This window comes from Falco peregrinus, chromosome 7 (assembly GCF_023634155.1).
Source record: "Falco peregrinus isolate bFalPer1 chromosome 7, bFalPer1.pri, whole genome shotgun sequence".
Taxonomy (NCBI): Eukaryota; Metazoa; Chordata; class Aves; order Falconiformes; family Falconidae; genus Falco; species Falco peregrinus.
In genome coordinates this window covers 49,352,786-49,376,705 of record NC_073727.1, presented here as the reverse complement: position 1 = coordinate 49,376,705, position 23,920 = coordinate 49,352,786, and the positions used below count along the sequence as shown (strand labels likewise).

Genomic DNA, 23,920 nt, shown 5'->3' with positions numbered 1-23,920 from the left:
CCATGGCAGTGCCAGACATGGGACAGGCCAGGGGCAGGTGGCAGCGTTCTGCGCATGCTGCGGTGCCACACTAAGCACACCTGCTGCCCAGCTCCCCGCGAAGCAGTTGGGTCTGTGCACAGGTTGCAGAGCTCCAGCTCATGGTCCAAGGGTGGCTGAAGCCTCGTTCTGTCCTTTGCAGGGAGAAGGGCTGCCCAGCCCCGCAGTACCCTGGGCATGGAGCTGGGCAACGGCAGGAAGGGGCTGAGCCTGCAGACGAGCGGCTCCTCACAGTCATGGCTTTAATTTGAGTCAAGGGTGCCTTTCTGCTCCTTGGTCACAGCCACATGTCAAGTGGTCACCCTGGCCTGGAGGCAGTGAACAAGAAGAGTGAGTACAAATGCAGCCTCAAGAGGCCTTTGGAAGAGGACCTGGGTGTTCACCCTACAGTCCACAGTGGTTTCTTGGGATTCCTGAGAGCTTAGCACTGTGGTTTTGCCCACCTTGGGGGTCCCACATTTTTCCCAAGCGTGCACAAATAGCAAGGTGAATAATTACAAAAAGGAAAACAGGACTGTGCATAATATGGTTTCAGAAAAGCGTGTTCCTAATCCACATGCATGAGAAGGCCCATGAATATAAGGTAGTGCTGCATGCTCTGTTTTGCTGACAGATATATACTTTTTCAATTCTTTTTTTTTCACTTTGGAGTACTTCTAAAACAGGAAATTTCTGTTCATTGAACAGTTATGCTAGATTTGAAAACCAATCACACCTATGTGTCTAGAGGGACCATGTTACCTTAGACCAGCTGTGATCCACACAGAAACATTTAGGAACCCTTCCAGAAAAGCTGTGACTTTGGTCCTGTAAATATTTAGGTTTATGAACAGTTTTGTGGAATTTTATGGGACTGGACTTGGTAATAAGGCACACCGGGTAACAAGTGCTTGCAGAACTGGGAACACTCTTCCCACTTGATAGAAAATGACATTTCTAAAGAGGATCAAAAACTTCATCTATTTTTGCAAAAAAATAAGGGGAAAAAGTTATTTAAAGATGCTGAAAACAGTTTTGTATAAGGCAGCCACATCAGAGAGATTATAGATTGGTTTTGGGTAATTTTTACAAGAAAGATTGTTCTGGTATTCTTACTGAAACCATTATCAAAATAATGAAAAACCTTTTGCTGCAGCAAGACAGAAATCACCCTTGTTTAGTAGCTTGCTGAGGTTACAACCCTTTCAGCACTGTTCTTTGAGCTCTTGGACTATATTCAGCATCAGTCGGGGGTTTCATCCCGACCTACAATTCAAAGTGAAAGCTCAGCACTGGGATGTGTCCAGGCAGGTGCAAAGCTGGGGGACCAAAGCCTGGCTCCTGGAAATGTGCCGTCATGATTAGCTGTTCAAGGAACCGTTCTGCAGCTGTCAAGATATATTCCTGCACTAGCTAAACACTGCCTATCAGTGCTATTTGTTGGGTTGAATTTCACTTCTGTTGCAATAATAGTCCTGTTAGTAGATGCCTGAAGTTGTTAATTTGGCCTCTTTTATTTTTTCTTCATGCTTTGCCCCCTGGTTTGCACTTAGGTTTTTCTAACATCTCTGTTTTTTAGCTACTTCCCTCTGGCATACATTTGTTACTTAGGAAACAACAGGCCCGTTGTTATGAGAATTTGCTTGTCACCCACGAGTGATGTATGAGGTATGTTTATACAGCATTTTGGATTTTACGCAGCAGTTTGGGAAGTGTGTAAGCATTCAGATGATTGGGTTTATGACCGCATATGTGGTGTGATGCACGTGTTTTAGGTGCAAGTCATGTGTAGCAGATAAAGTTTAATTTCTGTTATTCTTAACTATTATTCTTAACTAGTTGTAAATGCCATTAGCCAGAGCCTCAGCTGGAGATAGGTGCTGGCACCCTGCTCTGGCTCTGCAGGTGCTGCGAGCAATAACTGCATGAGAGAAGAGGCTAAGCTAAAAGTCACACCAGAGGATGGCAGCGGGCGCACAGGCTGCAGCTGGCTGTCCCCAAAACTTGTTTCCAGCTTCAGGCTGCAGCCCAGCCCTGAGCACAGCATGGCCATGGTCTGCAGCAGGCAGGGAGACAGCAGTGATGGGACTGAAGACCAAGCAGGCCACCCCTGCCTGTGCTCAAGCCTGGGCTGGCTCCTCCTCGGCAGGCGTATTGCTCAAAGGGGCTCTGGTATGCAGGCATGCCATCCCACCGTCAACACTTGCCCTTTCAATAGACAGCAAGGACAACAGGGTGGGAATGTGGGCATGGGTGAGGTATTATATGGTTAAAAGGGAGTTTGTTCTCGCCAGAACAGCAGCAGTGTTAAAAACGGCATCTAGCCCCTGAGCCCCAAGCTGTCCCTTACAGTGACCTTCTTCCTGCCATCTTCTGAGATTAATCCCATGTCAGCCTGAACACATGTGTTGCTCCTCCGAGTAACACAGACACCCCAGTTTGTTTCCTCTCTTGTTTCTATTTCTCTACCAGAAAGACCTGGACCGGCAAGCACACAAATGCAGGATGCACAGTGAACCCTTTGCAGCTCCTGGGTGACATAGCCAGTGGCACTGGTCACCTAGCAAGGCTTGGTGAGTCAGACCTTGAATTTGCTGACATGGCACTCTTCCCTGCTACTATGCTGTAAACCAATTAGTGGATGCTCGTTATTTCAGGTGTATCAGTCTCATATGGGGTGTTGCAGGGATGGAAAGGGCAGGACTGTGCTCCTGCAGCTGCCGACATGCCAGCAGGATGGGAGCATGGCTCTGCACGGTCTCATCGATGGGCATCATCCCTCCAGCATACTAGGCAGCTGGTTCAAATATACTTAGTTTTTGCTACGTAATCAGCAAAATTACAGAGATGTAATCACTTGTTAATTGAAAAATGTTTTATTGCTGCTTATTTCTGTTTCTGTTTTCCTTAATGTGCAGCACACCATGGAAATGCGGTGTGTCAGGAGGTGGCAAGTCTGAGATAGGTGCTTTTGCACCCGCTGGCCACTTACGCCTAGCTTGTTCCTTACGGAGTGCAGTGTAGGCATATGCAGTTCAAAATAACCAGGCCAGTTAGGAATAAAGGCACTAGCTGGTTTTATTTTGATCCGGTTTTTTTTAGTCTTTTACAATATACACAGTTCCAGAACCCTTCTTGATTGAAAAAAGCAGTGATCTTTAAATCTATCTTACCTAGTTTTTAATCTGCTTCTCTGCCTTTATCCAAGAGAGAACAGTTTATTATTTTAAAACAAAAGATAATAACTTCTGTGGGACCTGCTACCTGTTGGAAAGCCGGAAGGCCTGGTGGAGATTCCTGATCTATAGCATTATTTTTGCTATTAGCTTTTTACAACAGGGCACTGCATAGTCAAGCCAGCCTCTTTAGATCATATGGCCCAAACTACCAGGACTTGTTGATTTGATTTGTTGATGCCAAGAGCTTCCCTAGTTTATCTGCTTGAATATTTTTGCATAATTTTTTGCAAGACCACTCTAACCATTTGTTCAAATCACCTTTCAAAGGAGCAGCAAAAAGTTTGGCATTCAGATACCAGATCTCTGTAACAGATTAGGTGGTCATCTCACATTATTCCTGATGGAAAGAGTAGCAACAATGAAGGCAAAGTTAATGATTGCAGGGAAGAAACTCTTGTTTTCCATTTGATGACCTCTCATGGTCTTTAACTTCATTTGTTCAGCAGACTTTGAACAGATGCTGTACTTTTTCATACTTCTGAGAAAAACATTTGTTCTGATGGCAGCCAGTGCCTGAGAAATGTGCTGACGTTCTTCTGAAAAGGGATTACAAAAGGAGGGTCTTCTTAAGAAGTCAACATTTGAGAAAGAGTCCTCCAAATCAGTTTCTATTCATAAATATTTCCTGACTAGACAGAAACTTTGGTTTCACTCCTGAAACATTCTAAAAGCATGTGCTTGATATAAAGATTTTTGCTTTGTCCTGCTAAGTCCCGATTAACCATATTTCTTGAATCAAGGCCTAAAATGTCAAAGGCCCGACCAATTTACAAGCAATGGTTGAGTTGCTATGAATTACTTTGGAATTTTATAGCAGCTTCAGAGAGGGGCAGCTTGCTGGGAGGTTTGTCTGTAGCTTGAAGTGAGCAGTTAAGTATGGAGAGCATAAAATCTGTTCATTTTTAACTGACAACCTACTTTTCCTATATCTGGCTGCAAGAAAAAACCTGTCAGGAAAGACACAACACTGGTGCCATTTGGAACAAGGTTCATTACCCTCTTCCTGACTGTGACTCAGACATTAGGTCTGTAGAAAAACAACTGCTGCTTTTTTTCCCACTTCTTTTCCTTTGGTGATGAAAACCAAGCCATTGAAAATGGACATACTGTAGAAACAGAAACATTTCCTCTATGGGTGAAGAGAAACAAATGAGTTAAAAAACTGAGGACTCCCTGACTCCATATTTTCCATAGTACACTACTGCAGGAATTAAAATGAATGCTAGCAGATGGGGAGTGGAAAAGTTTGCCGCTGCTAACACTGAGGTGATACTGCTCTGTGTAACTGTAAAAGCAAGGACTGTTTCCATTTTGCTCTGTGCATTTGTTTTCTCTGCACTTTCCAGACTCATCCCCCAGGCATCTGCACATGCTTGGTCACTGATAAATGAAAAAAGCTAGGAAAAACACTTTGCTCTTCTGTCTCCATTTGGTATGTGTCCATTGCAGCAGATAGGTACGCTTCTGTAGGACTAAGATCAACTCTTAGTATTTGAACAATAAATAAAAACGTCCTGCTAGGTTGGTGTTCACAAGTCTCTGTTCAACAAAATACTTGTATATCTGCTTAAATCTACCAGCAAGGAACTGAAGCATGTTTAATGATATCCACATGCTCAGTTCTATTAGCTTTAATGGTCTTTAAACCTACATTGAAAATCAGATGCACACTGAAGGATGTCCTGAAGAGCATTGGCTTTGCTAGGTACTCAGGAGCCTGGGAGCTGGGGGTGACCCACTTGCCAGGTAGTCAGTCTTCTCCTGGCAGCAGCAATGATTCAGAGTCATGACTGTTAACTCGGACAGGCTGGTGGTCAAACCCACGTAGCGAAAGGATGTGCAAAGTGGAGTGGGTGAGCACTTTGCTTCTGAGACCTGTATTTAGTGGCTGGATGGCCAGGGGGAGACCTGACTTGTGATTGAAGAGGAAATGCATTGCTGGGATGCTTTTGGCATCTTTCCCAAGAACACTGCTTGAGAGGCCCTGCTGTTAACTACAAACCTCTCCAGCCCAGTGCCAGACTGAGAAGTATTTCAGGGTATCAGAATATATTACCTCAAGCAGGAGTAATTTTATGTTTGGAGGCAGTCAGGAAACATCCATCCACAGGTAGGGTAAGAGCCCCTGGGGACTCCAGCCAGCCACCACCAGCCATGCTAGGACACTGCTCTTCCTTGGGGCAGGTCAGCAGCCCTCCTGGAGCACTGATGGACATCCCTATGGAGGCAATGGAGTTTTGCCATTTTTCAGTAGCTGAAGATATGGCCTGAGGGGAATTGAATGAATGCACATGACATGCGAGGCAGGAAGGGGGAGGGCTTTCGGTACAAAAGGAACATTAACTTCACCAAGTTTTCAATTAAAAAAAAAGAAGGGTGGAAAACAGACATGAGGGGAAATTGCCCACTGATTACAAATACAAACAAAGAGTCCAAAGAAAACAGACTTTATGAGAGGGTTATGAGGAGGTTACCATAAAGTTTCTCTTCACCTTTTGACCCATCCTGTGAGTCACTCCAAGATAAGACTGAGCAGAAAATTGTCATATGGGAAACTAAGCAAAGGCAACTCTTCTCCTAAATAAACAAGTGCTCTATCCAGGGGGAATTACAGAAATGTAAAGTTGATCTCTCTGTCCCTCATATCCTTTAGCTTTGTCTTTCTGGGCATTGCTTTAGGCACTTGAAGTGCTGGGAAAAAACCTAGGCTTGAGCTCAAGACCTGGTAGGTAGAAAGAATTCAAGAAGTATAGAAGCACAGCACCTCCTCTCCTCTGCCCTTTGACATATACAGGAAAAGTTAATTGTCTATACAACCATCCCCTCTCTACTTGGGCTCCACCAAACAGCAAGAAGCTTCTATGGAAAGAATCCCATGGACTTCAGGGGTGTTTCTAATGGGCCAACTGAAATCATTGACAATCTTCTCTTGATGTCTGCTGTGGGATCCATCCCATGTTCTGCTGCTGCTGCTGGGTGATTGCACTGTCTGTCACTAGGCAAGCCTCTGAGATAATTATAGCCTATGCTCATATTTGGATTTAAAGAAGTCAAGAAGGCACAGCAGAGCAGAGATGCAACTGGCTGTTTTCCAGGTGGGTTTTGCAGACAGCTACTCTGCTAGTGAAACTGAGCTGATTTCCACTTACTGGGGGGTATGTCTGCATAATACCATTGTGACCCACCACGAAGCTGTAGCTGTGATTGCTGTTGAATAACCCTAATGAGGTCATAGCCCACTGAGTATAAAGGCATGTTAAAATGTCTTGAGCTGGTGCTGACATGCATTTGGCTAGGGTTTTATCTGATCCATTGGAGCTTGACACATAAGACTGGGTTGCCCTCTTGGTATTGAAGAACGCCCTGATGAAGGATCACATTCCTGTCTGTCTGGAAAAAAAAAAAAAAGTTTTGTCTGTTAACTAAAGGCCCTGCCCTCGAATGACTGTCACTGAGCTTGTCCCAGCAGGGGCAAGGAGGGAACATGCACAATCAAGTGCTGCAAAGCCAAGCCATGAGGAAATGGTGAAGTTTGCTACACAGAAGTATTTTTGGAACACTACTTATTTATAAAGGATCAGTGATAATGAACCTGGACAAAAGAACCAGCTAGTAAATGCAAGCAGATGGTGTTTCCAGATGCTCCCAGTAATTTCTCTAACACAGTGCCTGATAGCTGAAGAATGGGTGACAAACAAGGATAAGAAATGATCTGGTTTTATTTTTAGTGATGCTTTTTTTTCATACAAGGAGCTTAGTTTTATCTGCTCTGACACCATCATTTGACAAACTTTGGTTCAATGAGTTTTGTTTGGATTGGAAGAGGGACTTCTACATTTTCTCACATTGAATTGGCATTCATCACCTTGGAAAGACAGGCTATATGAGTAAAAGCCTACCAATGCAAATCTCAGCGACTTCCCTCTCCCACCACCTTTCCTCCTCTTCAGCTCAACCCCTTGCAGGCAGTGCCCTGCCTTCCCTCCAGAAACCCGACAGCCATCGTGCTGTGCAGTTGATGTGATGCTGGCTGCCACCATGCCACACAATCTGCTTGTGCATTTAATTCATCTCTTCTCTTCTGTGTTCTCTATTTGGACAGTATCCTCTCTGGGATCAATGACTGGAACAAGGAGACCTTCTTGCTTGGCAGTAATTTGATAAATAAAAAATAATAGCAATAATGGTAATAAAAGCAGTGATAATAGCTATGACAGCAGCAACAGATTAACCAGGTTATTCATTTCACTCTTCAGTGAATGCAGTTGCTTGGAAAAATGGATCAGATAAGTCTTCTATGAACAACCAGTTCACTTAAAATACATGCAGGGTACTCACCTACCCACTGTGTCATGGTAGCTGTTCATGCAGGTGCTCTTAGAGCATGGCAGACAAAGTAAGGCATCTTTATATAGTTCCAGGAGGAAATTGTCTAGGATAAATGTTGTCACCTTACAATTCCTGCAGATATACATAGGGCAAGTGCCACTGCTCAGCCCATGCAGAGGGGCCTGTTGATCTGCAACAATGTCACTATGTGTGAGGCTCAAGTTTACTCACCTTGCACTGAGAGCTAGTCACAGGCTCGGACCAGAATGAGGTGTCGCTAGCTGCCCAGGACACTTCTGTGCACCACGATGCCAGAACCCCCTCAGAAGTCCAGGGTGTAGCATTTTCAGTAACACTTAACTGACAGGTGAGCCTGTGTTTTCTTTTCAAAATACTTTCACCAACCTAAAACCAAATGGCAGACAAGCTTTCAAAAGTTTGATGATAAATGCCCCCAAAGGTTCTTTTTTTGTTGTTTGGGCAGGAGAGAAACAAGCTAGAGGATCCTTCCCAGACCTATAGGGCCAATTTCAGTTTCAGTGTGAGGCTCTCTCCACCAGCAGATAGTTAATTTATTGCACTGAATTGCTGAAACATCACGTGTAAGGATGGCTTTTTGATTGATATGTGAAAGTTAGGAAGAACCCAACCAAAACACCACAAACCCAAAGGAAACAGACCCTGTTTTGCTGTCAACAGCCTGACAGACACTAGGTGAGGCCCCATTTTCCCTACGGGCTATCGAAGAGTAACTCAATCAAGGCAGTGAGATAAATGGAGATGACACAGTCATGCCGGGACTGGAAACATGCCTCTAGCAGTGGCAGCAGAGTGTGTGTTGTTTGCTAAGGAAGAGATGTAGATTTCTGCTTCAAAAGGCTGTTGTGAGCAAGTGTCAACATGCTGGGCCTTTGGCGTCCCAGCCATCAACTGTGGTGGGAAACCAGGACCTTCCCTAGAGACAACGGCTCAGGTACTGCAGTGAAAATAACTCTGTGTTGAGAAAACCTAAGGGTTTTAAATTACTTATTGCAGTAATAAAGCTGAAAACACAAGTCAGTCTGAAAATTTACTAAAAAAACCACAAGATAGCCAAAGACATTTTCCCAAGGGATTATTGTCCTTACCAGGACCCCAAGAAGTGGGATCGTGTGTGCTTTGAGTTATCAGGTTATTCTGGGGTTAAGGCTTTTCTCCAGAAAAAAATATATCCAGGACTTAAGACAAGGTTGGCCAATGCTGACACGAAGCTGTTTGGTTTTCAATAAAACAGCATTTTTGACCAAAAAAGTGTTTTTTTGAAAAGCATTTTCTTGGGTCAGGTGCTTTTGCACTATGTCCAAATGTGCATGGTACCAAGTGCTCTTCTAGTGTTCAAATACTCTGCATTTTTCAGTCACAGATTTGAAAAAAATGTTTTGAACTTGGGAAATATAAAGCAGTTCCTGCAGCCAGATGAACCTACAGCGGATAGTTGGTTTGGACATTCTAATGGCTGGTTTTATTTTGTATCCAGATACTGGTTTGATGGTGAAAAAGTTTTGTGAAGATATAGTATTTGCAAAATTATTTTTGATGAGATGGTTCCTGAGGTACTGAGAGGAAGGCGAACAATATGGAGACAGGAGCTGTGACTTTATTCTGCTTTGTGAAAGCATTTTGGCTTTTTCCCAGTCTGGAACAAAACCAGCTTTAGGCTCCCTCATAAGTCTGTCCCATAGCAGTGTCATTTCCTGCCAAGTCAGATAACAGTGCTGACCAGGTGCCCTGGTTTCTTCAGAACTTCGGTGGATTCTTGAGAAAAGTGTGGAATGGACTATGAAAAGGAATAGCACAGCCCATGCAAATCCCCTAGAAGCCCTTATCTTTCATGTTATGTTCAATTCATTTTATCCCAGCTGTGACACTCCTGCTGCCAGGGTGCTACAGGCATTTTCACTGATGATATACAAGTGCCTCAGTTTTCCTGCTGCTTTCAGCCCTTGAAGCCTGTCTCAAGGGCACATAGGCAGAGGAACCCCTCATCTTCCTGGAGAACATCATGTGGTCAGTGGGATGCAGAGCATGTCTGCAGCATTTCTTCAGAGTCTCTTGCAGCTATTGGAAGGACTCCCCATGGACTGGAAAAAGGGCCTTACAATTCCTCCAGGCAAGTGTTGAAAGGCATCTTCAGACTCAGGAGACCAACGTACCTCCAAGTGAGGATCAGAACTTTTTCTTCATACAGGGTGAAGGGCATCTACTGAAAAGGAAAAACCAGTACAGATGTAGTTTTCAGGTACTTATTCTTACGTATTCTTAATTATTCTTACATTATTCTTAATGTTGAAGGAGCTTGACCACAGGATGTATCTAATAGACTAGGAAGGTTCAGGATCAAGACTTGGACTCATGTGACCAAAAGTGAGTGTCTACACTTTGTCTCCATGCATGTTATCCTCGACCCATTAGTGAAAAGTGGAGAGAAATGGTGCAATTCACCTCTTCCTAAAACAGGTGTCTTGAACAGGGCAGATGAGCAAGACAGTAGCAACCTGACTATAAAGGCAGCTGACATACAGAGGTTAGCTCCAGCACAGATTCTGTGGCAGGTCCCTCAGTGGTGGGAACAGGGCAAGGCCGAAAGGCTGGCTGCCCACTGCATGCAGCCGGTGGTGCCTGGGCACTGGTGTGGGGTGAGGCCATCACTGGCCCCCGCTCAGGGCTGCTGCCGTGAGCCCCCATGCTTCCCCCTGCTCTCTCTGCCAGGGGTGCCAACCCACAGCAGCTCTGCAGAGCGATAATGATGTAAAGCAGCTGTGACCTGAGAAGTAAGCTCTCCCATGCCCCTGTCGCCGCTCCTTGCTCCCGTGCCCTCCCAGCCTCCCTGCCTGCAAAACCAAGAGCCCAGCCACTCGGGCTCTGGAGCCTCCACTACAACACATGCGATAATCTTCAGCTGGATCAGATGGACCCATGCCAAGGTGACCCCAGGACTGGCATGATGCATGCACAGCAATAAGCTTTTATCCTCTCTTTGCCAGGAACCAATTTACAGCAGCGAAGTGCTGTACTTGCCTGGCAAGTCAATCTCATTGTAAGAGCTCAGGAGGCATTGCTTTCAGCGCCAGCAGAAGATGCTTGACAGCACTGCTCCTGCACACAGGTACAGTTACAGGTAACTTCTCTGAGAGTTTTTCTGATCAGCCCATTTTGAAAGCCAGAAAGACAAGTGGTAAAGGAATAAGTTCCCATGTGCACTCTCCATCTACCCAAGGACAAAAGCCAGGCAAAGGAGCTGTGTGTCAGTCCTCAGTGTGCTCCCGTGCTACTGCAGAGATCTCATATGCAGGGCAGGAATCTGTCAAGGAGAAGACTGCTTCCTCCCCTGCGGTCACAGGGAATGGGGACACCCACAACTCACCAAGGTGTCTATGTTCATGCATGGGGTGAAGCTGTAGCCTCCAGAATTGCTGCAGTTTGGGGAATCTCAAATCTCTGGCACAGAAGTAAGCATGAGCATCTCAAGTCTTGTTGCCTACTTGTAAGATCATTTTTTCAGTCTGTTTTAAGACTGGTGAATTTCAGGGAAATCGCAGCAGCTACCTTACATGAAAAAGCATATGATCTATAGACAGACCTGAATTTTAGAATTTATGCCTTCTCTATTGGAGATGAAGATGTCTCCCTAGTCCTCCTTCAAAGATCCAGAGAAAGCAGAACACATTTTTTGTGAACTTGGTTATGGTAAAGACCTGTCCACCACAAAAAGAAAGGACCCACGTGTTGTCTGTGCTTTGCAGCACACACACTGCAATTCTGGGTAGCAGAAGCTTTCCTCTGGAACGAAATTAGGCAATGGTATCATTCTTTTCATGCACCACATGTGCTGTCTTTCATTTTGAGGATTTCATTGTGCCTTGCAAATGTCAACTGCTTAAGGCACACAGCTCAAGTAGGTATAATTTATCGTTTTTCATGATATTTATTACCAAGATCATTTGAGTGGAACCCAGGTGTTCTGGGGCAGAAACCCTTCCTCCTCAGCAGGCAGCACTCCCTGGCCCTCAGGGAGAGAAAATCCTCTTCAAAGTGATTCCCAGGAATTCATTTCCTTAGCCTGTGATTAGGTTTTCTAGCCTTTCTCGGATCTGAGTCCCGGTCTTTTACATTTATGCATCTGGGCATACATCTGAGTTCTGGGTGCGTGGATGCCCAAACTGACAGTCCTGACAAATTTCTTCCCAAATCTCCATGAGACCCTCTTTGTTACGAGGGGGCACTGCCTGTCCACAGAGAGAGCCTAGACTTAGCTGGGAACAGAAATTCACAGCAGCCATAGGAACCTTCCTGGCCAGCATCCTGCCCTTTGGGGTACAGGGTCCCAGCCTTCCTGGATTTTCCTTGTAGGTGTGCCATGTGCTGGCTAATGGTCCATGACTGGGCATTATTTTTTTTTTTTTAGTTTTTACTTGCTTGCCAACTCCATGTCAGCTGGGACGTTTTTCAGTCCTTCATTTAGACCATGGTGAATGTGAAGTGATGAAAGATAAATTTAACGCTTGAGAGTGAATATTGCGCCTGTATTTGACTTTGCAAAATTTTTAGGCTACTTTGATCTTAAGCTCATATTTTTGCCCACTCATCGGTGAGAGTTGATAGAAAAACCCAAGCCTTTTAAAGTGACTGAATTGCATTGTTTTTACTCTGGTAGATTTTATAAGTATTTTATAGAAGTAGGGCAACCAACTGCTTTAAACCCAAAGTTTCCTACAAAACTACTTGTCCTTTAAAGTGACTACTGAGCAATCCTGATATGAAACCTGTGCAACCTGTGTTCCCAGAAGTGCTAGTGCAGTTTATAAATTTGTTATTATTGACAGCAACGTGCACCCTATAACACTTGCCAAGATGAATACGAAGCATCAGAAACTAGGCTATGTGTATGGCCACCTTTTACTTATCTGGTGAAGTTTCCATGTAGTATCTGGAAAAATACAGTTTTCTGTTATTTGGCCTCTGTTATGTTGAATAGAGTTGGGATAACATGAATGTTTTGAGCAGTGTCTAAGCAAGGGGCCAGGGATTTGGGAACAAATAAAAGAAAATTATGTTGAATGGACATATATACATATGTTTTCCTGAGTTTCAGGGTTTTAACCGATTTCCAGGTCTTCTGCCTTTAATAAATGGCTTCATTTTGTTTCAGTTCCCCCTATGAGATCATCCACATTTGAACCAAAGTACTGAAATGTCTTTTGACCAAGATGACTATTTTGAGATAGATTTACAGAGCACATTGACAGAGGCATGTTCTTCACTTGTGTTTTGGCACTGTAGATTGTTCATGGAGAAGAAAGAAGAAGAAAAAATTCCACATCAGTACTGGCAAAAGGTTTCTGTGGAGTAGTAGAGTAGAGAACCAGAGCTAGAGCATCTCCCAAGGGGTAGCTTCAGGCAGAGCTTTGGGACGTGCCTGGCTTCACCTTTTTGTGTCCCTGCTTCCCAAATGAAGGTGTCTGTAAGTAGGCTATTTTGGCTGTGTAGCAGTAAAGAAAGGTTCTGCCTGATGACAGCCCTGGGGAGAAAAAATGGAGAGATTAGGCAACTTGTCCAAGACAGGCTTACATTGTAAAATAAAAGAGAGAGAGCAGATGGAATGTGAGACTTGAGCTTGTACAGCCAGTGTGGCTGAAGAGGTAAAAACAACGATGGGGCTACCAGTATCTACATCAGTATAAATTATATTTCTTACTTTCTGTAAATAAATTACACAGGAGTAAATGCATCCATATGAGGGGTTGTACTGCTTTAGCTGTACAATTATAGTTTAAAATATGCTGGTCTTGCCCGTAGGAAAGTGTTCAGCCTCAGCAGACAGAGAAGCAACACGAGTAGCCTTGTGGACCTCCCTCCTCTGCTTGGGTGCCCTGATCCTGTCTGCTCTCTTCTAGACCTGGTTACCCTCCCCATGCGGCCAAGCCCTGGCCCTGCTGGTGCCTTATCCTTCTGCTATTCATGACAGGCTGCTCTGGCTTGTAGATAGCCATGTGAAAATAATCAACTGCTACAAGCAGCCTTCGGCACAGAAAAGAGCTGCTGTTCAATACACAAATTAAAGCAAACCAGCTTTCCTTGTGAGAAATGCTCAAGGCTCAACCCTTATCAGGCTAAGCTTAAGATAAGTGTTGCAAAGGACAGAAATATTCAGAGGTGATGGGAAATAGTGCTGTGACACCTTTTTCTCTCTGGCACAGAGCCGGCCAGAGACTATGGTGGCTCCCAGTACTTGCCAGGGGAGCTGCTCACACATCTGCCGTGTCCCACATCTGTAGGTGTACTTGGAGGTGCAGCTGCTGGAGCACACCTAATTATGCCAGCCATGATTTGCCAGTGATGAGCAATCTACAGCCATCCCTTAGCACAGGTTTTCTGGTTTCATCCAGGGTAGAGCCCTTGGTCTACTCTTAAAGCAGGATCTCCAAAGATTTTACCTGGCCTGCTTCTCTCTTGCCAGAGGGCAGTCTGATTGCTGAAGAGACAGCCACTGGTCAAGTTAAAATGCCAACGGGAACTGGTACACCATATGAGAGGGAGGACCCCCACAATGTGTGTTTAGAAAGGACAGGAGTAAGTCTTACAAACTGTTTTTGAAAGGTATTTCACTGATAGGTGCTGAAGTCCTGACTCATTCCCACAGTGCTTTAAATCGATAATGACTTCCTATGGGCAGAAGGCGTCATATGCAGGTTATCTTTGCTTCACTGAGTTCCAAAGCCTTGTATTAGCTTGTATATGGGCTGAAAAGAAAGATTTTTGCACAGTTATTTATCTCCAGACCATTCAGGACTTTGGGAAAAAGTATTACGTTAAAATATCTGTCTTTTTGTATGTTACTTTCCGTTGACACAGGAAACTGAAGTTTAGGGCACTGTGTACAGGCAGGTGCTTGCCCACATTTGCCATTCAGAAAGCAACAGATTCCAGTCAGTTTTGGTCCATCACTGAGACACACCTCACTCCTCAGTGACACTAGGAACAGTACATGCCGTGTGGCAGTACACGAAGGAGAAAGGAGAGGCACAGAGCTGCTAGGGGCTACAGCTCTGGAGTCATGAACTGGTCAGCGGGCAGGAACTCACAAGCAAGGCTTCAGCGTCCTGAGGAGACACAGGCAGGGAAAAGGTTCAATAGGGAACCTGACTCTGTCCCCTCTGGAAGGAGATGATCTTGGGCAGAGGTGACCTTGGGAAGGGAGTGATTTAAGCAACCTGGGGAGCAGAGCTCCCCAGCTGTCACACCACAGAGCGTGGGGAGGGAGGCAGTACAAGAGTAGTAGAGGGGCAAGAGACTTGTGGAGGCAGCTGTCTTCCCCCAAAAGGGCTGGAGCTGGCACGTCAGCAGATATATTCAAGCTCCCCATCTCCCTAAGGGTGTGAACTGATCCCATGCTGTTGAGGTCTTAGCACTGGTTAGCAAGTGAAAAATGGTCCAGAAATGTACAGCTTTATTAACTCTTGTGAAAACATTTACACAGGCCAGTTTTCATTCTTCCTTCTTGGAAACCTTTTGGACCAGACCTCTTCAATTTAGACAATGTCTCCATTCCTGAAGCATCCTGTGACAGGGAGTATCAGCTCTCTTGGTCTCATGAGACCAGGGGTTAGCCATGTTTTGCTGCTTAAAGAATGCCAAGTCCTATAGCTCGTTTTTTCCTTTCAGCTCTGTACAGAAAGAGCAGATACAGATGGGTTCAAACATATCAGTCCCAGCTGTTGTGCATGATAGGAAGGAGAAGGAAGGGACCAGCAATCAGTGTCTGCCAGGGAGGAGTTCCTACATAAGAAAACCTTGGTGCTAGAGCCGCTGGGAATTGTGGCTTTAACCACTATAACAAGGAAACAGGGCCATTTTCTTTTTTGTGCAAAAGCAGGAAGGAGTGTGAAGAACATATTTTGGCACGTATCCCAAAGCTGGAGTTTAAATTGTGATCCTCACAGTATTGCCCACACGTACAATTCTGTCGATGTGATAAAGCACAGGATTACTGCCACAACCATAGGGGCTGGATGAAAGCACCCATCCCTGGGGTTGTGTGCTGGATATTGCAATATTGTATTCATGGACTAAGTATATGTTAGTGACTACATCCAAACCTGGGGTATCTCATGAGCTCCCACGATATGGTAACATTTTAAGAAGACCAGAAATTAGTTCTACTGGTTTGTTCAAGGCAAGAACTTTTTAACCCTTCCTTGGGAACCATTTGAGAAAAGGGAGCTTGGGTCTCAGGAGTCTGATATAATAGAGCCCAACACATTAAAATAAAGGAGGACAGGTACAGATGTAATTGAATAAATAGGGCTTTCGGTGAATGAAGAGTTTTCAATGCTATTGCATGTCAAGGAAACATTGTCCATCATCGGATAATGTGTTTTAATCAGAAAGGGTCAAGCAGGCAATGCAACACTACATAAATTGTGGACAGACCTGCTGAAACCCTTACAGATTCAGCTTGTGCATGGAATATGGTTTCAAAGCTTTGTACTTTCATCTGTTTAAGTGTCTACTTGTTCTTTTGAATCTCTGTAAAAATGTAGCCACACATTACTCACTGTCAGAAGAAATTTGACTCATCTGCCTCAAAAAGGTTACTCTAGGAATTCTTGAAATGATTAAAAAAAAAATGGTTCTAACTCTTGACCAAGCTCTTCAGTACTTAACTAGGAAAAGACATCACGAAGAACTTCACAGCATTATGGACAGTGAAACTTTTGAACATGGAGTGAACTCCTTGAACATCCCATGGAGCCCATACAGTTTCCATCACTGCAGGTCTGTAGGAAGAGATTAGACAAGCACCAGTCAGCAATTACTTTGTTCTCCCTACCCGAGGGTAGGGAATGTAATGGACACTCATTCTATTCTCTTTCTATGAGAGGAACACGTTTGGCCAGAAACAAATGGGACAGAGATTTCATGTGTTGTTCTCATCAATGATCTCATTGCTGAAAAGGTCCTGAATAAGCAAAAGGATTATTTAAATGACTGTAAAACATTAAAGTAGCTGAGCTAAGTCAGTAAGTATTCATCAAGAGCTGCTAGAATGTACTTTGTGTGATGGGATCCTCAGGGATATTTTGCTCACATGCTTGATTAAGCATCCTAGATGCTAAATAGGCTTTTGAGTAGGTTGAGTTGAAGATCATGAAGTATGGTGAGGTTAGAAGAGTATTGGGGCCATATTTTATGAAATGAGCCTGAAGTTTACGTAAGTGGCCAGCTAATCTGAAGGAGCAATTCATCAAGTTTTTCCTTTGCCTCTCGCCTATGTCCTTATGTGAAGGAAAAAAGCTGATGTGATCCAGATGGGTTGAGCATGCTAGTCAGATTACCCCTGTGGATGCTCTTCATCTGCTCACACTGCTCAGTCAAAAAAAATCAATGGGCACGCCCTATTGCTAAGCCCCACATACAGCTAAGAGGCAGGCCAGCTATATTTGAATCTTTTCTCTGAACCAAAAATACACATGGTAGGTGACATTTGTAGGTAAATATAATGTTTGAATAATTGGCAGTGATATCTAGAAAAGTTTTGTGTGTTTTTATTATTTTAAAATATCTGAAATATTAAAAAATGGCACATAAAAAAGTATTTATGGGTAGCTTATTTTCCCTTTTCTCTCTTCATCCCTCCAGTCAAAATTGTGCACAAGTCTGAGAAGTCAGCTGTCTAAAGAAATCTTTTGATGCAGATTTCATATGGCCCCACACCTCAGATTTTATCTTGCTCTTATCTGAAGCTAAGCATTTTTTCTTATATCACCTCCTAGAAATGCTGATCAACGAGAAAGACATTTCCTTTTTTATTAGTATTCACACACAGAAGAAAAATTATGCCTTTATCTTGGGGGCAAGAAACCAGCTTTTGCCTTTTCATACTGAAGCCAACCCTACCTTAGCTACTGAACTTTATTTTAAAGTGTCAGTAGGATAATGTCTTGATCTGTACTGAACAAACTTGTTTCTTTCACAAGGGCTGGCTTGGACTGTTAGACCTTCAAATGATGTAAAACTACATACTTCTACGGCTTAGATCATAGCTATAGCATTTTATACCAGCAAAGGAGGTGGTGCAGTTTATAAAAAAAAATAAATTAAACAGTTTATGCTTGCATTTGAACATCTGTCTCACAATGGATGAAACCTTGAGAACCTGAAATTCTCTGACATTATCTGAACGAGCATGTTTCTCCCCGCTTGACACCAAATTACACTGCTGAGTCTGAGCAGAGAGGTGCCTTTGCTTCCCTAAGGAGGGCTGCACGCCTGGCTCTGCTGGGGAAAACAACAGTTTGACCCATACCATCTCCTTTCAGGGGAGGGCACCCTGGAAATGATGGGCATTGACCTAAGACTGCATACATCTGTTTTGTCATTTTTGGTTTGTCATCCATTGAGGACGCTGTTAAGATCAGTTGCTCCAGACTTGTTAGGACCTTCAGTAGACATGCTGAATTGCTCTGTGTTTCTGTGGGATAGCAGAAGTCTAACCAAAAGCAACAGCAGCTGTTTTTGATGATAATAGCTTTTTCCTTCTGTGTAGTTGTGCAAAACACCTGTCTATAGGACAGGATTAAGAGGTTAATTCCTCCTTCAGCACTGCATGATTTAAAGACAAAAAGCTGAAGGAGGCTTTCTGTTCCAGTGAGCCTGCATCTGTTGCTTTTCGTTAAAAGGCAAGATGTGTCAGCAGAAGGCCGAGTTAACTCATGGGCACTGTGTTGATAAGGATTTACATTCTTATCATGGTTAGAGTTTTATGATAAGGATTTGCTAGGAGGCTGTGATATCTGGGGGAGGGATCACAACAGGTTGTAGGAAAATGAATGCAAGGAGTGCTGCAGGTTGAACATTGGAAGGGGTGGGTCACTGAATACCCTGTCTGAGGGCTCTGGAGACACAAGGACACTGCAAAGCAGGGGTAGCTAACTCCAGGGAAGTGGCCTGGACAGTACAGCTGAGCACCATCAGTTTGCAGAGTGGTGAACCCTTCCAAGAGTTCAAGAGCTGTGCAGTCCTGAGCAGCATCCAGGGCCTCTTATGGGTAAGGAGGGCCATCAGGTCTTAAACACGTGCTTAATTTTAAGCGTGTGAACAATCCCACTGACTCTGTGGTTAGCGTACATAGAGGTGCTAACTACATGGAAACCCACATAGTTGGTCTCTCACTCCAGCCCAGCTTGCAGTGTGCTGCCTGCTGAGCAAACAGATAGGAGGGGAACAGTGCATGCCCACCACTGCTACTCACTGGTTAGTGGCATACCTGATTATGGCTTGGCTGGCATCCATATGGTGCACCAGTTGTGCCTCCCTGTCTGTACACACAGCACTTTACAGGAGCGTTGCTGCAACAACAGACGGATGCAGTGACTTCGTTTAAAGCAAGCCTGCTGGCAAGATGAAGAAGTAATCTCCTCTCTCCCTCCCATTTGTCTTTCAGCTGGAGGGAACCATGCCAGTCAGTATGTTGTAGATTATTCAGATCCTGGCAGGAAGATTCAAAATCAAAAGGCCAGTGAATGGGGGTGGAAGGGAAAGGCTTTGAATCAAGCATACTCTTTATTCTTTTTATTGGGTGCCAAGAGCTTTCGTGAGCCGAGTGGAAGCTGTTAGCACTTGAAAACCTCTCCTCTGAGTCCCCCAGACCTCTCTCTATGCCTGGGCATAGGAAGGGTGGAAGTCCTATCACTTCACTTACATACATAAAGTTAGTCATCTGAGCCCAGGTCTGTCACCTCAAGTCTCCTGGGGAGAAACAGCCTCCTTCAGGTGCAATTCTTCTTGCATTAAGACACCTGGATACCTATTTCTCTTCACTGGGTATAGAAGGAGGCTTGGGCGTTTAGTGTCTCAGACCACTGTACTTTTAAGTGTCCAAAGTTAATAAGAGAATTCTCTTAGTAAATTATGATAAAAAAATATCAGTAGGCATGCTGGATCAGACCCAAAGTCTACCTATACAGAGGGACTATTATGTGCCCCCATCCAGTTGCAGGTGGCTGGGAAGGACACAGAAGCAGGGTGAGAGTGCAGAATACTTTCATCTCAAAGTAATTCCTTTCTCAGGGACTTCACCCCACCAAGACCTTCAATCTGATCTTTCTTTGAGAAGTCAAAAATCAGTAACAGCCAGCTTAAGATAGATCTTGATCCAAATGATAGAACTGCTTGACCCAAATGCTGCTTTCAAATACGTGTATGCAATATTAAATCAGAGTATTTTTGAGAGTAGCTTTCCACACACCCTGAATGCAACTTGCTGGAAACAGATAGGTTCATGGATTTCTGATGACTGCCTAATTTCATGGAAACACAGTGTGGTGAGACTTTCTTGCCTAGGCATGATATAAGCAAGGAGATCTAGGATTGTCTAAACGTTTTATTTTATGTGTCGTCATATATCCCTTCTGTCCCCCATGTGCCAATCTAGCAAGGTATGGGTGTCCTGTAGGTTCTGCACCATATCTATCAGCCCTGTGCAGTTTTCTCACACTCCTTGAGGTGTCTCAGGTGGCATTAGATGCTTGTGCATAGACAACTGAAACCTGGTGGTGGTAGCTGCTTAGCTGACATGCTAGCAAGGTGCTGCTGACTCACTCAACTCCGTGGGCTATGATGGGACCTTGCAAACCTGGTGTACACGGACAGACCTTCACTGAAACTAGATCTTATTCTGGGTGCCCACTGCTAACTCCTCTGTTTGCCGAACACAGTGCTCTAATGACACTGTTAAACCACATATCTCTTTTTGATTAATTTGATTTTTAAGATTGATTAGGAAATTAAGATAAAATTTGCACACTTAAAATGAGAACAAACTGAAAAAAAGCATGTTAGAAAAGGCTCAATCAATGATGTTAAATTTACCAGGCTGTTTAGAAAGATCACTTCCAGCCATCATATACACAGATGCATCTATACTCAATAAAACTAATTTAAAGGAGACCTGAGTTTTATCCTGCGTGATCACTGCCCTTCCTTTCCAGTTCAGTAAACAGCACATATTCCACACTTATATACCATGAACACTTACCAGCTGTGCACTGCCATCTTCACGCTGTGTGACTCCACACTGCTGCTTGAACCTTCACATTTCTGGTGTAAGGGGGTTTTAACTCCTTCCACCTAAGCCCTGTGTTAACACTTTAGTGCGTAGGAGCAGTATCTCTCCTGCTCTCCGTTGCTCTGTGTGGGTGAGTCCAAGAGCTGGAGTCCCCAGAGAAAGGAGGCAGCCAGCATCTCACCGCTGCTTGATCTCAAGCTGCTTTTCCTGGTGCTGCTTGGGAACAAGGACCCACACGTTAGCTCAGCAGCAGATCAGCAAAAACTGGTTCAACCAACTTGTAAACTCCCACCAAGAGCCATGGTGAGGCTCTAATGAGGTAAACAAGAAATTTAGGGGGAGAGGTGTGGGGATGTAGGGGTGTGTGAGCAGGGAATCTCTATTCCCAGAGATGGTTACAGGAACTTGGAAAGGGATCCTACCAGGGGCAATTCCTTGGTTATCCCTCACCTCCTCCACCATGCTTTGGATCAGGAAAGGAAGTTCAGGTTTTTATTAAAACTTAGAAGCTGCACTCTCCTTTCTTGTATCTGTCTGAAGGACAACTTAGCTGCAAGTTCTGCTAATGTGACCCATCAGCATCCAAAGGGTTCAGTTAAAAGGATGAATGTTATCTTCTTGTTATCTCCAAGAGTCATTTTAAGGATTTGGCTCCTCCAGTTTCAGTAAAAAGCAAGATGTAGGTTTTATTTTTACCTCATTTATCAAATATTCTTGGAGTTTATCTCTTCATCTGCAACTTTTTTTCTTATCTTTTGTCTCCTTTTACCCCTCATCAAGGTTCTTAAATCTGTTTTATATGTCTGGATCTAGGATCCACATTTCTTCTTGGATGATGTTTCTTCAAGCTAAGTGAAGAAATGGTGTTATATGCAAGAGGACCATTTAAAGGTCATTTATTCAGTACAGCAGAGTCTGTCTGCTGGTGCAGAAGGGGATGTGTCAGGATGTGTCAGATGTGCATGCAGAACTGCTGGAGCAACGCAAGCTGACTCTTCCTTTATCTGTTATAACTTTTGAAAGCTGAAGATGTTTATGTGCATCATAAAGATATGTGCATTATAAACATTCAGACATCTGCTGGGAAAAGCACAACTACATTGAAAATGATTACAATATGTTCAGGATTCCTGGTTTTCATATCATCCAAGAAAACTAGAGTACTCAAAACAAGGACCTCTGTACAAAGGTCTTCTCCAATGTCCAAACCGAGTGTTTGGAAAACAGAAGTTGGTCCACCATGAACAGATCATTCCAACATACTAATTCATTAGCCTTTGTTGCGCAAAAACCAACAATCCTTTAATTTCACACAGGCTTGTTCATCTGGAGCTCTCCTCATCTTGTTTAAGTCTTTTTGCCAAGAGTTATAGGGAAAAGACAGAAACTGCAACAGAGTCCAAAAAATTTATCACAAAATGAAAACAATCTTCTTTCCCACATTACACACACACACACACACACCCCCCCAGAAAATCCAGCTATCCATGTTTGTAAAATTGTAAAATTTCAAAATTAAGTAAACCATCTTAGTTTTCTATTTTTGGTCCTGCACAAATAAGAAGTTCAGGGTGAGGCGTACAGGGACTGTAGGGCAAGAGGTATCTACATGTAAATGGGGGAGTGGGGAAAGAAATTTAGGCCATACGTTTGGAAACAGTTTTTCACTCTTCCAGTGAGACATGTGTCAAAGAGACCTTTCCAAGACCAAGAGCAGCAGGGTGTTCCCATCTGTGAAGGATCTTCTCTCAGTGGGATGCTAGTGAAGAGCAGAGTTCTCCCTGTGTGGGCTGGACTGCCTTCCCACACCCCACCTCACCCAGCGGGGCGTACAGCCATGGCCCCCGGGCTCTCTGATGGGGCAGGGTATGGCAGACCTAAGGGCAGTGTAGCATTTAGCACAGGCTCTACAAGCCTGCTTGGATCCTGTGCACCATCCTGAGGGACCTCTTAGTCTCTGCCCCCCAGTTCATTCACTGTTCTTCAGTTAGCTTGACTAAAACTATCTGTCTAGGAAACATGTACACTTAGACAACTGTATTTCCTGACTGTGCTAGAGCTTCACTTCTGGCACCTACAGGCAACTCTCAGTGTCAATGGTGAGGCTATCCGAATGACAGGTCTGCTCAGAGGCAGCTGCGAAGCCCATGGAGGGCAGCAGCATGCTGGTGTCTTCAGAAAAACGCACTTTCATGTGAGAAACCTTGGTGTTTCCCCAGATTGGTAGGTGTGCAATAGAAATCTATAGCTACGGTGTCAACAGAGCCCTGCAGTGCATCTGAACACCGGGGAGAGGCCACATGAAAGTATGGAGAAGGGGAGATAAAGGCAGTTCCCAGTGACCAAAGTCAGTAGTCCCAAGCGAAGCATGGAGCTTGGCACTTTTGAAGTCTTCAAAGCATTACGAACCCACCTCACCTAACAGCTGAATGAGTAGGTCAGACTGCTTTTACACAGTAAGAAATGGGCACAGTTTAGCTCTTTCTAAAACAGAGGTGATTTGTTCTGTGCAAATGCACTGTGGACATCTAAGGCTAGGGGAGACAAACCCTGCTTTAGGAGTCCAGCTTTTCACATCTGTTCTCTCAAACTGTAGCTGGGATTTGCACAGATTGATCTGTGTTGCACTGGATTCAGTCTGTCCGTTTTCAACCAGCACAGATTCCCAGTGGGGGAAATGTTACAAAACCCCAGTCCAACATACCTTGCTTTTTCTTATTCTCAACAACTTCAGATTTGATATGCTATTATTTAATACTCTAAGCATGGAGGAACAGGAAACTGGGTGTACAACTACATGACATCACAAAAGCAACAGCAGAAACCTCTTGAAACCTTACTGTTGTCTACAACTACATGCATGTTTCTCTGAAATGAAGAGGTTTGTTTATAAACAAGGCATCTCTGTTTGTGTGCAATCTCTAAAAAACAGAGTATAAAGCCATTTAGCAGAGATTTAATTGACTCTGTATAGCTAGGATCTCTCTGTCTTTCTCAGTTAGAAGCATCTGTGAGTTCCTGTCTGAGCTGCTTACAAATGAATCCCAAAGAATCAAGTCCCTTTCACAATGCATCTGCCTTAACTGCTTGTACATGTACCATATAAACATAAATAGTTAGCTACTGGAGTAATCATGAAATGCACTTGGAGATTAATTAACTTTTTAAAAACACATATTGTAAAAATAAACAGTAAATATTTGTGGAAGAAATTTACATTCTTATTTTT

General features: G+C 43.9%; 2 long non-coding RNA genes across 2 annotated transcripts; one reads left to right on the top strand and one right to left on the bottom strand.

Annotated features, from left to right (window-relative positions):
- The first annotated feature begins 200 nt into the window (after positions 1-200).
- On the top strand, positions 201-6,922 carry LOC129784926 (uncharacterized). Its single transcript, XR_008748210.1, has 3 exons — positions 201-369; positions 1,598-1,686; positions 2,491-6,922. It is a non-coding gene; the product is annotated as an uncharacterized LOC129784926 (long non-coding RNA).
- A 1,720-nt stretch (positions 6,923-8,642) lies between these two features.
- On the bottom strand, positions 8,643-23,695 carry LOC129784927 (uncharacterized). The gene is made up of 2 exons (XR_008748211.1): positions 20,662-23,695; positions 8,643-13,143 (listed from the first exon to the last, which is right to left on the bottom strand). It is a non-coding gene; the product is annotated as an uncharacterized LOC129784927 (long non-coding RNA).
- Between the last annotated feature and the right edge of the window lie 225 nt (positions 23,696-23,920).